Consider the following 15,591-nt stretch of genomic DNA (forward strand, 5'->3'; position numbering starts at 1 on the left):
AAACACCACTGCCATGCTGACCCATCCACCCGTACCAAACCGCTGATTCCAGGGGAAAAGTTGTCGGGAACAGACGAGGCAGATCATATCAGCTCTCAGTGATGGCACATAAGCCAACTGCACGCGTCCCACAGTCTTTGAATGACTCTAAGAGCTTATTTAAAGTCACTTCCACTCACATGCGGAGCAGATTATTTTAGTGGCAGTTAAATGCTTTGGCTGCTGAAGAGCAGACGCGTCCCTCCCGTGTCCTGGACTTTTAGCCAGGACGGACGTAAGCTGAATCCCACACGTGACCCTGGCTAACCTTGGTACCCAGAAATAACCGTGTCCTCTTCTGCAACACACAAACTAAAAGGGGAGGAGTCAAGGCAGGGAGTTGGGAGGCCAGCCACTGCCCAAAGATAACTTAGCATTACTGACCTCTGAGGCGATGACAGGTCGCAGTAAAGCAAGTGGAAGCCCTTCTTGCTGGCCAGAGGGTCAAAGAATTCTAACAGATATAAACTGTAAATAAACATCTATAACTGCTGTGAGTAACCGACAGTGACCCTGAGGTCATTCAGCCTTTGTTACACCAAGGTCATGACCTTTAGCACGCCACCAGTAAGACAGAGTTAAAGAACAGAGCGAAATATAGTGTGATGGCCAGAAACACCTGAATGCAAACACTTCACAGCAGTGCAAGTTTTAATTAGCATTCCAGATTCTAGAGTTATTCTAATATAAATAACTGGGCAGGGCCTGAGCAAAGGCTCAGTGAGAGCAGCGCGTGCATTTGCCATCAGCTTTCTTAGCACCACTGCCATTACAATATTTCGAGGTATAGTGCACACTGAAGATTGGATTGGCATTCATGAGGTATCCACGGTGCGTACACATCGGTAGTAAGCAATGCCGCTGCTTACCACCTATGTCTAGATTTAATAAATGGTTAACAGGCAACAAAATAAGACTTGAGTGAGATGAGTGAGTGTGTTAAATATAAATTACATAAATCCTGAATATTTAAAAATAGAGTAGAACATTTATTTAACTTCAAACTTAACTTAATATTGTGGCAGGGACACTGAGCTACCATGAGGAAAGGAACCTCAGACTCTGGAGGGTTTTTGGTAAATGTTAAATGGACTGATTCTTATATAGCACTTTTCTACTCTACCAGAGTACCCTAAGCACTCTATACAACATGCCACATTCACCCAATCACACAAGCAAACAAACTTCTCCATCTGATCTAGGTATTGGAGCTTGCCTTTTGAAGCATTTTGCTGGGATTATTTGAGAAATAACATCTTGCTGTGGGATAAAGACCATCCAATAAGTGTATGCTTTGACTGCAAGAGTTACCAGATCTCAATCCAATATAGCAGGATGCAGATGCGGAGGAAAGGGAAACTGGATGTGCAGATGATAAATCTGTATCAACTGTGTGATACCATCATGACAATATGGAACAAAATCTCTGTTGAATCTATGCTATTATGGAGTCGGCCAGTTCTGAAGGTGCAAGCCCAATACAAGCAAGGTGTACCTAATACAGTGGCAAGTGAGAGTATTTCATTTATTTATTGAACTTTAGAGCATCACTCTCTGTTGTTAAACTAAATAGAAATCTTGTATCTGTCAGTACCACCGAAGCTCCACTGAAGTCACATTAGTTAATGTTTCTCTATAAAGCAGAACAAACAGACATAAACAAAAGCACCACACACAAAAATGACTACAGCATCCTCTCCAGTCTGCCGGTTCTTTTGTTCCCCTGGAAAAATAAAAACCTTGCTCGCTCATAAATAAATTAGGCAGCTAAATTATAACATTCCCAGCTGTCACCTGCAGCTCCTTGTCCGGGGGGGATTAGTCATCTCATCACAGCAGCACCGGAGATCAGCAACAGGGCTCCAATAAAAGGCTTTTAACCTTTGAGACAATCTGCCACAGTTCGCCGGTGTCGCCATAATGACGGGGAGGAGTCAGTCATTAGTTCAATTTAGCCATCAGCAATTCTGTGATTAGCTATCAAATGAGAAATACAGAGACGTAATGGGCGGCTGGACTATTTGTTTTCCATGGACTGATTGAATAGTTATTGGCTCCCTTTTATTAAACACAAAAAACTACTGAGTCACTGAAGCATAATTTTTGAGATGGTCCAAAGAAAAGGTTATTGTTCTCCAAAAATTGTTAACAACTAAATCATTAACAAAGCTGTTAATTATTATATTCAATAAAGCCTCCTGTTGAAGTACAGGTGAACATCAGCCCTGAAATATATCACCGTGGAGAGCTAGATAACATGCGTGTGATGTTTTTATGACACAGCCAGTGGAACAGCAGGTACAGCGGCCACTACAAGATTATACATTTATTATGCACTGAGCACACAATTAGCTTTGCATGCAAATACAAATTGCCTTCACTGGGGGAAAAAAAGAGCCCATAAAAGGCTTGCCAGTATAAAGGTCCACTACTTACATACACTTATCAGAGTGTTACTGCAGGACACACGACCTCTGTAAACTAATAGGTTCATTTATGTTAGGTTGAAAGATACACAACCTGATTTTTCCACTATTACGCAGCTTTACTGGTTTACTTCTCATAAAGGAAAAAGCTCTGAAAATGGCTTTAGGGGTGAGAGGACAGAGGAATCCTAAAGAGTGAGTAAAGAACTGTGTGGCTACCTTACACTGAACCCGGTTGAGCAGGGGTGTCAAACATAAGGCCCGGGGCCAGAGGCAGCACAGCTAAAACTGGCTGGCTTTGGAAAATGTGCAGGAGGGCAGACATTTTGGACTTTTCACTGTATTTTTATTACTTTTACAGCTCTTTCTACTGATAAAGAGCTCACCTATGGTCACATATACAATGCCAAAGTATTAGACAAACAATTAGAAGTTCATGTTTTTCAACTATTTACTATAGAAATGTGTGATTTGAAATAAACCTTCTCTCTCTACATGAGGAGATGCAAATAACAAAACCTTTGTGTTCAAAGATGATGTTCAGATTTTATGCTCATCAAGTCCAACTCATCTCAGTTAGCAAGAAGAGAATGCATCCCAACAAGAGCTCAGCTCTCAGACAGTTTTAAATGTTCAAAGTCTTTTAATATATGATATACAGTTGGTAAGTACAGCAGGGCTGTTTTTGTAATCGTGACCTGACCCAACTGTCTTGATACAGTGTTGACTTTAATTTGAGTTCAACAAAAGCTTTGTTTTATTATTACAAAACCAGACAAGTTATAGCATGTGATGATTTGGTTCTGTCTGAAAATGAAAATACATAAAGAGTGGCCAACATTTCTTAAGTTGTTTTTGTCTTGGCTTTGGCCTGGTAAGTGTTAGACAGGCTGTTTTAAAAACATTTCATTAGGCCATTTTCTTCACTTAAGATGAAAGAATATAAAACAGCCTAATGAAATGTTTTTAAAACAGCCTGTCTATCCACGTTACCAATCCCTGTAACACTTACCAGGCCAAAGCCAAGACAAAAACAACTGATTACTGTTCCACGTAAGTCTGGAGTCAATAGATCCTTTTATAGCGATGTAAAAAAAATGCGGATCTGTTGAACACCGTCAGTTAGAACAATAGTTTGTTGTGAACCAGGTAGCGTTTAATTAGGGTTTTGTGTAGATCGTTTTTCTTTTTTTAAATTCCCTTTTTCACAAGAGTTTCACAAGAGGATGTGCTCCAAATGCTCAAACGGAGGACCAGACTGATACTAGTTGTGATCTTTGTTTACAGCTGACTCGTTTTTTCAACTTCTGAACCAAAATAGTTCGACAATAAATTGAATAATAAATAAATAAGTAAACAAAAATAAAGACAAGCAATTTTTTGTGTTTAGAATAACAAAAAAAACCCGACTTCCGTATTCATTGGACACAAGTATTCGCCTTGTTAGAACACACACACACACACACACACACACACACACACACACACACACACACACACACACACGTGTTCCTAGTCTCTTTGCAGTGTGTTTTACATTGAATTCATGTTCAGGAAATGGTTCAGATGAGTTCTGATACTATGGCTTTTGCACAATAGCAAACCCCTCGTTCTCTAAATGTTTTACACACCTCAACAGGGACAAACACTACAGGTCTCCCTCCGCTTTCGCTTCAAAAACAATGAATGAGGCTTTTGGAGGTTTAAAAATGGGAACGTGGCTCCAAAGAGAAACGAAATACACGCACAAATCAGTGCGTCAGCCTGCCCACCACTCAGCACCCCTCACGCACACGTACACGCCGGGTACAAAAAGCTGCGCTGCTTTTCTTCATTTCTACAAAGTCCAGCAAACAAAAAGAAAACACACACCCACACTTTCTCCGAACACACGGCTCCGCCGCGACGAGACAATACAAAGCGTTAAAGTGAACAAGTCTTACCAGCGGCAGCAGAGAACAACTGGAAGTCAGTCAGCTGCTCACTTCCTTGTTTCCGCTGACTGACCCGAGCTGAAGGGAAACGGCTACTACCTCTCTCTTTACTTCTGAACTGCCTGTGAAGTTGTAAACGACATTTTAAGTTCACGTGAGGTCAGTGCTGGCGCTTTGCTGCTGCTGCTTCCTTCCTTTTTTTTCTCCTTTTTTATTCGGAAGGTATCGTTTGTCAAAGCTGTGACGTTACTCCCACCTAGCGGCCAAATTGTGCATCGCTGCAGACAAGGTGAGATGAATAAAAGGGTATAGTCCAGGGGCAATTTTAGCCCATTTTTGGGGGTGCTTCAGCAAAATAAATCAAAGCACCCCCAAAGATTTCTTACTTTTTTGACAATATTTGCTGTTTGTGTGACACACTTATAAAAATATAAAAAGCATACAGTACTTGGTTGAGACGTAACATTTTAACAAAAATAGTATAGATACCCCCCCCCCCCCCCTCCCAAAATGGTTTGTTCCAGCTCGGCTCTCCCCTACTCTGGCTCTAGCACCTGCCAGAGCGATGGTGGCTGAGATGCAGCGGAGAGGAGTTGTAAGTGCCTGGCTTAAAACAGGACATATTAGCTGCATTTAACCTTCAGTTACTCTTTATATAGTTAGGTTAGGTAGGAGTCAGACCATGTTTCTTTTTTGCTCCGATTGAAATTTATATAGCCTATTTAAAATCTAAAACTTAAAATTGTTTTAGCCTACTGTTGTTGCCACGTTCTTGTTTGAAATGGAATGAGAGAAGCTGCTTACTTTGTCATATGTGCATGTGCCGATATTAAATCCAGGAACAACATTCAGGTAACAATGAAAGAACAAATGATCCGTCAATAAAGGATAATGTTGGATCAGAGTTTCAATATTTATATCTTTTGTTAGATGTACATGTGGTTTGGTTATTTACCTTTTGGTTGAAAGTACACTGAGAGAGGACTTTTTTTTATTAGTGATCTTAATAATTTTTTTTTTTTTTGAAATTAATGTAATTTTTTCATGTAATTGAATACAATCTATTTGTGTATGATTGTCAGTCCAAAGAGGGAGAGAGGAAAGAGAGGAACGTGAGGAGGAAGCACAAGGTCAGGAAGAAACAGGTAAGGAAACAGACAGGAAACAGTGACCGGGACAACAGAAACTGTTAAACTGCTTGAGAGAGTTGACCACCAAAAAGTGACAGACAGATTTGCCAAACTCAAGGTGCAGCGACATAGGTTAAAATAAAAGAAAAAAATCTGCAGTAAAGTTCTTTTCATACATTGTACCATAGGCAAAGTTGCTTCCATTTTTTATCATTTTTTATCAACATTTTGTACATTTGTACATTTCAAGAACTCTATTTTTGGAGTGTATTTTGTGTATTTTTTGTGTATTGAGTGTATTGTATTATAAATACACATTCAAAGTGAATCTCTGACAAAAAATGCACTCAGTTTACTTCTTACTCACTATGATCACCATTCATTATTCTCCCCCAGTAATTAAGGTTAGAATATGTATTTTTTTTATTCCAATCCATTCTTCATTTGCAGCATTTAAAAACCTTTATCAGATTTGATGGTTTTGTTACAGACTTTTCAAAAAAGTGTTTTGCTTTTCTTTCACAAATGTGGGGATTAAATTGTGTTAAAATGTACAAAACAGTGATGTCATGTTTTGTGATGAGGACCCAGGCACAGAGAGACCTGATGAATTTAAGAATCTTATGATTTAATAAAGAAATTTGCAGACTTGCACAGAGATGGTAAAATTATAATGGCTGATAATGGAGATGAAGGCAACAGACGATGAGGACAGAGAGGAACAGGGGTTTAAATACACCAAGGAGACAGTCAGAGGTAACTCGGGACAACTGGAGACATTTAAGGATGCAGGAACTGACAGAGACAGGGAAGACGTCTCATTGTGAAGAGTAAAGTTTATCTTGCCTGGCTGGGCAGCCCAAAGCTCTGATCCTAGAATCGCCCCTGGTATAGTCTAAAAATTTTATAGAATCTGCACAGCAATGATAGAAGAATTGTTTAATGGATTTTTTTAAAGTATACAAAAATTAAAAATTGCGCTTAAAAACATAAATGAAAATTCAGATATTTAAAAAGCTTCTTTTTCTTCCAGCCGCTCCCTCTAGGGGTCGCCAAAGGTCGATCATTTGCCTGAATCTCACCCTATCTTTCTTGTTCTTTCACACGAACAGTCTGCACGTCCTCCTTAACTACATCCATAAATGTTTTCTGGAGATATGTGGATCAGAGAAGATTCATGGATCTTCTGATCTTCTTGTGGTCTTTGTCTTTCCCTTCTGCCTGGTGCTCCATATTGTCCTTCCTCTGTACACGTCCAAGCTATCTACATCTCGGCTCTCTAACCTTGTGTCCTGAGCTGTCCCACTCATTCCTAATCACCTGGTCACTCTCAGTGAATATCTTAACATCTTCAACTTTTCCTCCAGCTCTAGTCTCCTGTATTTTTGTCATCTCCAAACCACACATCACAAGTCTCACTACCATCTTGTAAACATTTCCTTTTATTCTTGCTACTATCTTTCTGTCACAAATAACCTCTGACATCTCCACCCACTCCACCCTGCCTGCAGTCTCATCTTCACCTCTCTTGTCCACTGTCCATTGCTGTGGATGGTTGATCCCATGAATTTCATCCATCCTCACTCATTCTGTTCCTCTTGCATCTGTCTCCATCTCTGTCACACACATGTAGTCTGTGTTGTTCTCATAAGTGAGTTTAGACCATTTTTGGGCTCCTACATTTCATTACAGTACCCCTAAAAACAAAGATACCAGTAATAATAATGTAGTTGTTTTATTATTAACAGAAGGACTTTTCATTAAAAGCCGACTTTTGTTTCTGCAGTAGAAAAAAGATGAGGGTGTAGGTGGGAGGTAATTTCATGACAAAAAGCAGTGGTGCAGATTTAAAACACATTTTAACCTGAATCACATCACCCAACTGCCTCCCTTTACCAGGCATCGTCCCTACATTTAGAGTCTCTACTATTACTGCGTTTCCTTCTCTCTTGATGCCTCCTGACACACTTTCCTCCTCGTCTCTTCCTTTGTTGGCAGGCCAGGCTCACATTTACACCTCCACTAATATTTAATTAAGAGTCCCTTACCAAGTGGCACCTCGACCAGACACTTTTGGTAGCCATCCGCGGGCTTCTGGCATTAATCTTGGGTGAATATTTAATGACTCTTCTCAGTTAGTTTCCTTGCACAGACCCAGCTTTTAACCATAATCTCCTCATTTCAATAGGGTTCAGTTGGGGGCATTGGTTGTGCCATTCCAGAAGTTTAATGCTAGCCTGCTTTATCTATTCCTGAACCGATTTTGATCTGCGTTTGGGATCATCGTCCTGTTGAAGCATCCAGCTGTGTCTAAGTGTTAACTATCTAGCTGTCGATTTGAGGTGAAATTAAAGAATATGGAAGTATTCCTCCTTCTTCATTATTTCATGGATGGAAGGATGGATTGCATGCTTTGAGTTATATAACACACAAAGATTTTTAATTTCACTTTATTCCACAAGGCTGTCAGCTAAAATATGATGCAAGCTTCACATGTATTACTTCCCAATGCTGCAGTTCTCTTTGCTTCCCATGAAGTTGTTCCCAGCATGAGACCAAAAAAGTCTGGCACGGTGCGTTCACTGCCAGACAGCCTGGTGAGGCTGATGTGAATCTGGCAACCTGTCAAGAAAATGTGGAGAGTCTCTCTGCCCCATCATGCAGCAGAATAAGGGAAGCCAGTCTGTGCAGCATAAGGAAGTAGTGTTCACTAAAACCAGTAACCACCACTCCCTCCTTCTCTCATCTTCTCTCTCACCACCTATCCAGTGTTCAAAAATCTCCTTTTTACCCAATGGAAATTATGAATTGTGTGTGAAATAACTAACTAAATGCACTCTGAAGAACTCTGTCTCCACTGATTCGGTAAGCTCACTCTCATTCACTCTTATTTTGTATGCTTTAAGTCACGTTTCACTTGCAAGGAGACAAAAACCAGGGGGGAACTTTTTATTTGAAAGACTTCTTTGCTAAAAAGTCATTAAACTGTAAGCAGTAAAGTAACAGTGAGCATTGACAGAGGAGGTGGTTAAATGTGTGCACTGAGGCCAACTTAGCTTAATGTTAAACCAAATAATTAAAAAAAAACATCTTGGATACTTCTCCTCATGTAGTTTTCTTGCATGGGTAAAGACTGTGAACAGTCATTACTGACAGTTAAAGAGGTGAACGGGTGCATCAAGCCTCTCTGTGTGCTACCTTCTCTCCTTTTCCCCCAAAGATTCCCTGAGGTGAGCGAACATTTTGTTATCGCTCTTCATTCCGTCGCATTTCCTTTATCTTCATACATGACAACACTGATATTTCTCACTGTGGTTTAATAATGCAGCAGTGACAGAGTGGCAAAAGAATCACCTTTGTTCTTTGTTTTTTAAAAACATCAAAAACAGTTTAATAGTCAACAAATGCAGTACAGTAGAACACAGTGGTTAAAATGTCAATTAGTGCATTTTAGTATAGTATTGTAATTAGGTTTTAAGGAAGTAAAACACTGCTAATTCATGCAGATGAGTAAATATTAAAGGAAAAAGGGATTCAGTGGCTCTATTCGCTGAGAGAATTTTCAGTTCATTTGGAAGGAAGGGTCACAGCAAATCAATACAAAGATATTGCAGCAGGCACAAAGGGGTCAGTGTACAGTTGGATGAATATGAAATTAATGATCATGTGAAATCGCCTTTGCAGTCACCTGATCTCAATTCAACTGAACATCTATAGGAGAATTTAGTTGTATTAAACATTAAATAACATTCTCCACCGCCATCATGAAGACACCACTGAAGGAAAATGTGTTGGAACGATGATGCTTCATCCTCCAAAACAGTTCCAGAAACCTGGAGAATCTGTGCCTAAGTACAAAGTTGCTCTATCACCTCAATAAGACCATTTATGTTAGTATTTTCTGTAGTTTTTCACCCTGCTGTGCCATGGTTCTGGATATTTTTCCCAGTGGGATTTTGTGTGTGTGTGTTATTTTAACAGCGTAATTCTCCTGTAATTAAACTGAATTCCAATGTATTTTAGTTGAAACTACAATGTAATTGTATCACAGCGTGCGTATAAGTAGCCTAAGTTTGCCTGTGTGCCTGTGTAACCAAAATATAACCACTTAGTTATCTTACTTTTGAACTGTGACATGGTATGAAACCATGCTGGAAGATGCACAGATTCTCACCTGGATTGTTGAAGGAAGCTGATCTTTGAGGACATTAGCATGGTTAGCGTATTCCTAAATGGATCAACTTTGACTGAAACAAAAAAAAGGGGGTGGGGGTGGGGGTAGTCAACTATCATCCATCTAAACATAAATGGTGCGATTTTCGTATTGGTCAGCATTTCCTCTCGAAGTCTGTAAATCATTAGTATCCATGTTTTTGTTTCGTTTTTTTTTTTTTTTAAATTGGTGACACATTTCTTTTTCTCAGCAATTAGGAATGGGACTGCAGCAAACAGTTGCACCATAAAGCTACTTTTTTTCTCTTTTCCTAGAAACATATAGCACAGTCTGTTAAGGAAAATTACAGAATGGTAAAAACGAGATCTATCTGTCCATTTTTTTGCCCAGATGCACTCACTTGAGCTATCAGTGTGGGCACACAGACATGCGTACATGCATTTATATTTAGCGAGTAAGGCCTGACAGATATAAAGCAGCTATTCACTTCTACAGAGTGCCTGTAAAAATGTAGCCCTCCCACTTGATAGACTGCAAGAGACTGTGTCAACACACACACACACACACACACACACACACACACACACACACACACACACACACACACACAAAACCCCATGTTCTTAACAGATATCAGGAGGAGGTGGGCAGCCAGGACTGGTTGAAAGAAGGCCTTATGACATGAAGCCTTCACTTTCACATTAGAGACCTTTGTTCCTTAGTTCTGGGCAAATAGAGGAAAAGATGTGTCTTTATATATGGGTCATTGACATCACATGCATATTTTTGTGTCCAAGCATATTTAATCTGATACACAGTTTAGACGTCTGATAAATAACCTTACAGTGTAAAATCATTCATTTTATTAAGTGATGCTTCTTCCTCACTTCCTGGTTGCATCACTTGACTTTCCCCAGGTATTTCTACTTTAAATATGCTTTTATTAAGGTACCTGCACTAAGTGTGAATTTTTAAATAAAATAAAGATTTTTTTTTTTAGATAACTTAAGGTTGTCCTAGTTTTGCATTGGTTGTACTTCCTGACTTAGAAAGAGTACCAGTCTCCATAAGAGCTGAATTTAGCCATTTTTAACCTTATTTAAGAGAGTGAAACAAATCTTATCATAACCCCATTAAAACCCTATGAGCTCATCTGTCTGATGAAATACACTTTTCACTGTTATTATTTTTTAGAACTTGTCTTAGCAATTAAAAAATCTTAGCAAAGGTTTTTATTTTGATTTTAGTGTCATATGAAAACCGTTTTTAATCATATTTGTCAACAGAAAGTGGCCCCACCTGACATTTTTGATTTTAGGTTCCAAAGCATATAAGAATATATATTATGTGAATGCACTGAAAATGTATTGAAACTGCTAACATTTCACAGGATAAACCCCTACAAGTCATGCCTTGAAGTTATTTTAAACATAAATCATGCATTCAGACATAAATCTATGTATGTTTGGCAGAGTTGATGCCATCTACTGAGCAAGAAGTGACATTGCGGGAAATACTGCTCAGAAATCATAGTTCCAGAAAAAAAGCTTTGGAGATATGTCTGAAGATAAGACCCATGGTACGCAGTTGCCTGATCCAGACAAAGAGACACAAATCCATTTGGGTTTGTTTGCAACATAAAAGTGTATTAAGTTAAATGTATGGAGAAATCTTCTATGACAAACCTTTGGTTGATAAGGAAGCAGCTGAAAAAATGTTCAGACATTTCTAAACCATCCTGGCTTTGAATTTTGTGTGTGGAGTTTAAATGATGTCCTGGTGTTTGTGTGAGTTTTCTCACACACTTAAACTGATGTCAGATTAGATTTACTTTTGGTGAAAGAATCAGAAAAACAAAACGCTGGTGTACGTCCAGCTTGACAACATCAAACATCAAACACATTTTGGAGGCGGACTTCATCATTTACTGTACTTCTGTAAATTTGTAACCAGCAATCTTGCATAAGCATAGAGTACAAATAAACAATCTGAGGTGATGGATTTGTCAAACATCCTAAAAGTCACATTGTTTAAATGTTTATAACATGAAATAAATCAAATAATGGTGTGGCGTTTAGCACTGTTGCCTCACAGTAGGTCCGTTTGAATCCACCATCTGGCTGGAGCCTCTCTGTGTGGGGTTTGCATGTTCTCCCTGTGTTTGCTGGGTTCTCGTGGTTCACCCTCACACAGTCCAGACACATGCAGTTAGTGGGGTTAGGTTAATTGGTGATCCTAAACTGGCTGTAGGTTTGAATGTGAGTTTGAATGGTTGTTTGTATCTCTGTGTTAGCCCTGTGACAGAGTGGTGATCTGTCCAGGGTGTACCCCATCTCTTGTCGTATCACAGCTGTGTTAGACTCCAGCTCCCAATGAGCCTTAATTACATACGTGGGAAAAAAATGAAATTACAATTAAATCAAATCACAATTGTTTACAAGCAGCCAATTAATGAACGCAAAGAGCTCTTCTGCTTGATGATTTCCTGGCATGCCTACAGTATGTTATTGTTTCTCCAAGCTGTCGCCTGACCCCATGATGTTGCTGAGAAATACCATATGACACCATGTAAGCTGTTGCGAAATAGAGATGCCATCTGGTTGTGTCTGGATCCTAAAGAAGTGTCATTAGGCACCCATGCAGAGAGACCTGGAAAGCCTGTAAATGTTTATCTATTTCTTAACTGTTTACCAGTCTGTCTTTCTGTGTGCGTGTGTGTGTGTGTGTGTGTGTGTGTGTGCGTGCGTGCGTACGTACGTGCGTGCGTGCGTGCGTGCGTGCATTTAAAGCCAGCAGAGTATGGACACCAGTTTAACTCTGTAAACTGTAGAGTTGTTCCATGTCAGGACCTCTGACATTTATACAGTAATATATTCTACATAGGATATTTGCAGTAGCAAATTAGGTCCTTGTGCAAAACCAGATGTGTGCATTTTTACTGCTGCTAAAATCACAGCGTTGTTTTTACACTCATTTACAAGCATTTCTAATTTAGCAAGTTTTATTTTGAAAGCGTTTCCTGGCTTTTATATGTAGGGGCCATTAGGTTATTTAGAGGTTAAAGCTCCAGCAACACTTGTAGCATATAGAACAACACCATAGTTTCAGGTATCTGTGCACCTGTACGTGAAGGTGCACCAGAAACATCTACACTAATTTGTACTAAACAAACCTGATCAACATGTAAAACTCGATCATTTCACATACCTAAAAAATACAATGTACAATGAGCAACACAACTAAAATAAAACAGTGCACAAACGCGTAAAGCTAACAAAGGAAATGTTTATTTATTACTGCAATATTTATCTCATCTTTATTTATCACTAAATATTTATCTGAACTGACCAAAAAGAAAAAAAAATTGCAAATTGCAATGAAACATCACTCTGCATCCCATCTTTGATCATGGTCGAACCAGAGGACCACAGCCAAATCGGTTTTTCTCTGACACATGATTGCTCTTCCACATGAGCAGCATGAGTGAGACTGATCGGTAACCACTGTGTTAAAGCAGCACCGCTCACTCTCTGAGTGGTGTGTGCTAAACAAAGTTTGTGTTCTCAGATTTAGAAAAGTCTTGTTTTGAGGGCCTTTAGCAGTTTTGGAGTCCTGCTGTTGGAGTTAGCTTCACATATTTATAATTGTGTGCAGTTTAATTTTTTGTGAAAAAAACAAACAAAGCTGCAACCTTCAGCCTAATGAAGCTACAGTAAAAGTCCCGTGATCACAAACCCAGGAGGACTTGTAATTTTACCCAATAGTTTAGTCCGAATTTCCCCTATTAAATAGTGTGAATCTCATGCTTATAGAACAAATGTCAGGAGATCATCTAAAGATGTCAAGGTTCTGGGAATACGCAGGACTCAAATGGAGGCTCCAGGTCAGAGTTTAATGCATTTATTTACTGTGAATTTTCAACAACAATATTCAAAGAACAACATTAGTGACTGTCCCAGTCTCCCTTCAGACTCCTCACAGATTCCAAACAACAAGTAGCTGCTCCCTGCTCAGTATCCACCAGTCCTCCAAGCAAACCTGAGCGCTAGAAAAGCAGGTAAGAAAAACGGCATGAAGCGACTTCAATGAGGTCATCAGAGCCAGGTACATCATTTCCAACAGGTGTGCGGAGACGTGTGGAAAGTGTAAACCAGGGCTGCATCCTATCAGTGCACCTCGTACACACAGATACAGAAGCGAGCAAAACCAAACCAGAGAGACAGACAGAAAATGTCAGGTCGCACAAGGACTGAGGGAGGATGACAAAATCATTAAGTCTAAATTATAACATAGCCTTACTTTAAGGCAGCAACAAACTCAAACTCTTGCCTAGATCTTGGCACATTAGTCCATTTCTGATTTCTCAGCTGATACCCTTCGACACAATTAACTGTTAAACCTCCTAAATGGTGCACAATGCAAACTTCAGTAGCCTGTCTACTGTTGCCACTGCCTCACCAAGCCTCTTTGCAACCCAGCTCTATGCCAGCTCCTTGTTTTTCATGCTGTGTCTGATGCATTCATTGTTGGTGATCACTGATTTGTTCTGTGTGTTATGCTATCCTGCAAACCTATCAAAGAAGAATCCGTCGATATATAAACCCACAACATTCATCACCATATGTTTCAGTATAAGCATACTGCAAGAGTGTGTGAGTGGGTGCATAGGCAGTTTTGCCTATGTGTGAACAGAAAATCCACGAACTTAAACAAACGTCTCAGCACTTTTACAAAGCTTGAAATTTGTCACCCCCAAGAAGAAGCCTCAGTCTGGTTGATCCCATCTGAAAACCTGTGTCAGCAATATTCCAGCTTGTTTCCAGCATGCGGCTGCTCATATTTGGATCATTTGAGCCTGAGAGAGAAAACACAAGCGTCTCTGTCTTGACCACCGTTATACACTCTGAGAGGTCTTTCAGGTGTACTCTGTGCTGCGTAATGCTTCTAGCTGAAAGTCTTCCCTCACAGAGGCAGTAAATGAACTGAAACAAGCCACAAGCGAGGGTTTGACAAAGACGCACAGACAAATTACACATGAACAAATACAAAAACAACCATTTTAGGTGAACACGAATCTCTGGTTAAGTTAACTCATAAAACAAATTGACCAAATTCCTCATGCTCCTAAGAACAAAAGGGACATTCATGCCACATTTAGATATTGTATAAGCTGGCAAGCAACAGGATATCACAACAATTTAAAAAGTAATGTTACTGATTTTTGTGAGTGAGCAGATACAAGAACACGCATTCTCTTTACGACCCAAACTGTGAAAACACGCTGTGTGTTTCTGGAGACTCTTATGTGCTTTTATTATAGTTAGCTCGACACATAAAGCCCGTACTGTACATTCAGAGCTTTAACAACCTCAGTGAAATTTCAGACAAATGACACAATAATTTCTTTACTTTTTGCCACAGTAAAAACACAAAAGTGTCTCACTTTCTGCAGCTTCCACAAGAACAATGTTCTGACCTTAAAGCAAAGAATCAGAGCATTGACTAAAAATCTGTTAAAACCTCTAAAAGAAACAGTTTCAGGAAATATCCAAACACCAGACTGTAGGTGCAAACGCCATCTTCCATATTCTCACCATGTGATAATCTCAGACACATTAATCTCACAACAATCGCTTGTGTTATTTGTTCTTTTTTGCTGTGTTCAGCCAACAAAACATGCACTCAAGTCATGGCTTTATACTTATGAGATGTTAGAATTGGCAAAACGAGTAAAAAGAAAGTGAATCAACACAAATGTGAGCATGGTGTTTAGCAGCACTGTTGCCTCACAGCAAGAAGATCCTGAGTTCAACTCCACCAGCTGGCCGGAGCCTTTCTGTGTGGAGTTTCTCCCTGTGTTTGCATGGGTTCCCTTCGGGTACTCTAGC

General features: G+C 39.6%; 1 protein-coding gene across 6 annotated transcripts in view; it reads right to left on the reverse strand.

Moving 5' to 3' along the window:
* The window catches only part of ppip5k1b (diphosphoinositol pentakisphosphate kinase 1b), a 48,746-nt gene extending 44,178 nt beyond the window's left edge, over positions 1-4,568 (reverse strand). For 5 of the 6 annotated variants that reach the window (XM_004564542.5, XM_004564538.5, XM_076886089.1 and 2 more), the window contains exon 1: positions 4,409-4,567. The gene's annotated coding sequence lies outside the window, so the exon portion shown is untranslated. Of the gene's footprint in view, positions 1-4,408 lie in introns of all 6 variants that reach the window. The other variant, XM_076886086.1, reaches the window with a different exon arrangement.
* Positions 4,569-15,591: the final 11,023 nt, after the last annotated feature.

Source organism: Maylandia zebra, linkage group LG7 (genome assembly GCF_041146795.1).
Source record: "Maylandia zebra isolate NMK-2024a linkage group LG7, Mzebra_GT3a, whole genome shotgun sequence".
Classification (NCBI taxonomy): Eukaryota; Metazoa; Chordata; class Actinopteri; order Cichliformes; family Cichlidae; genus Maylandia; species Maylandia zebra.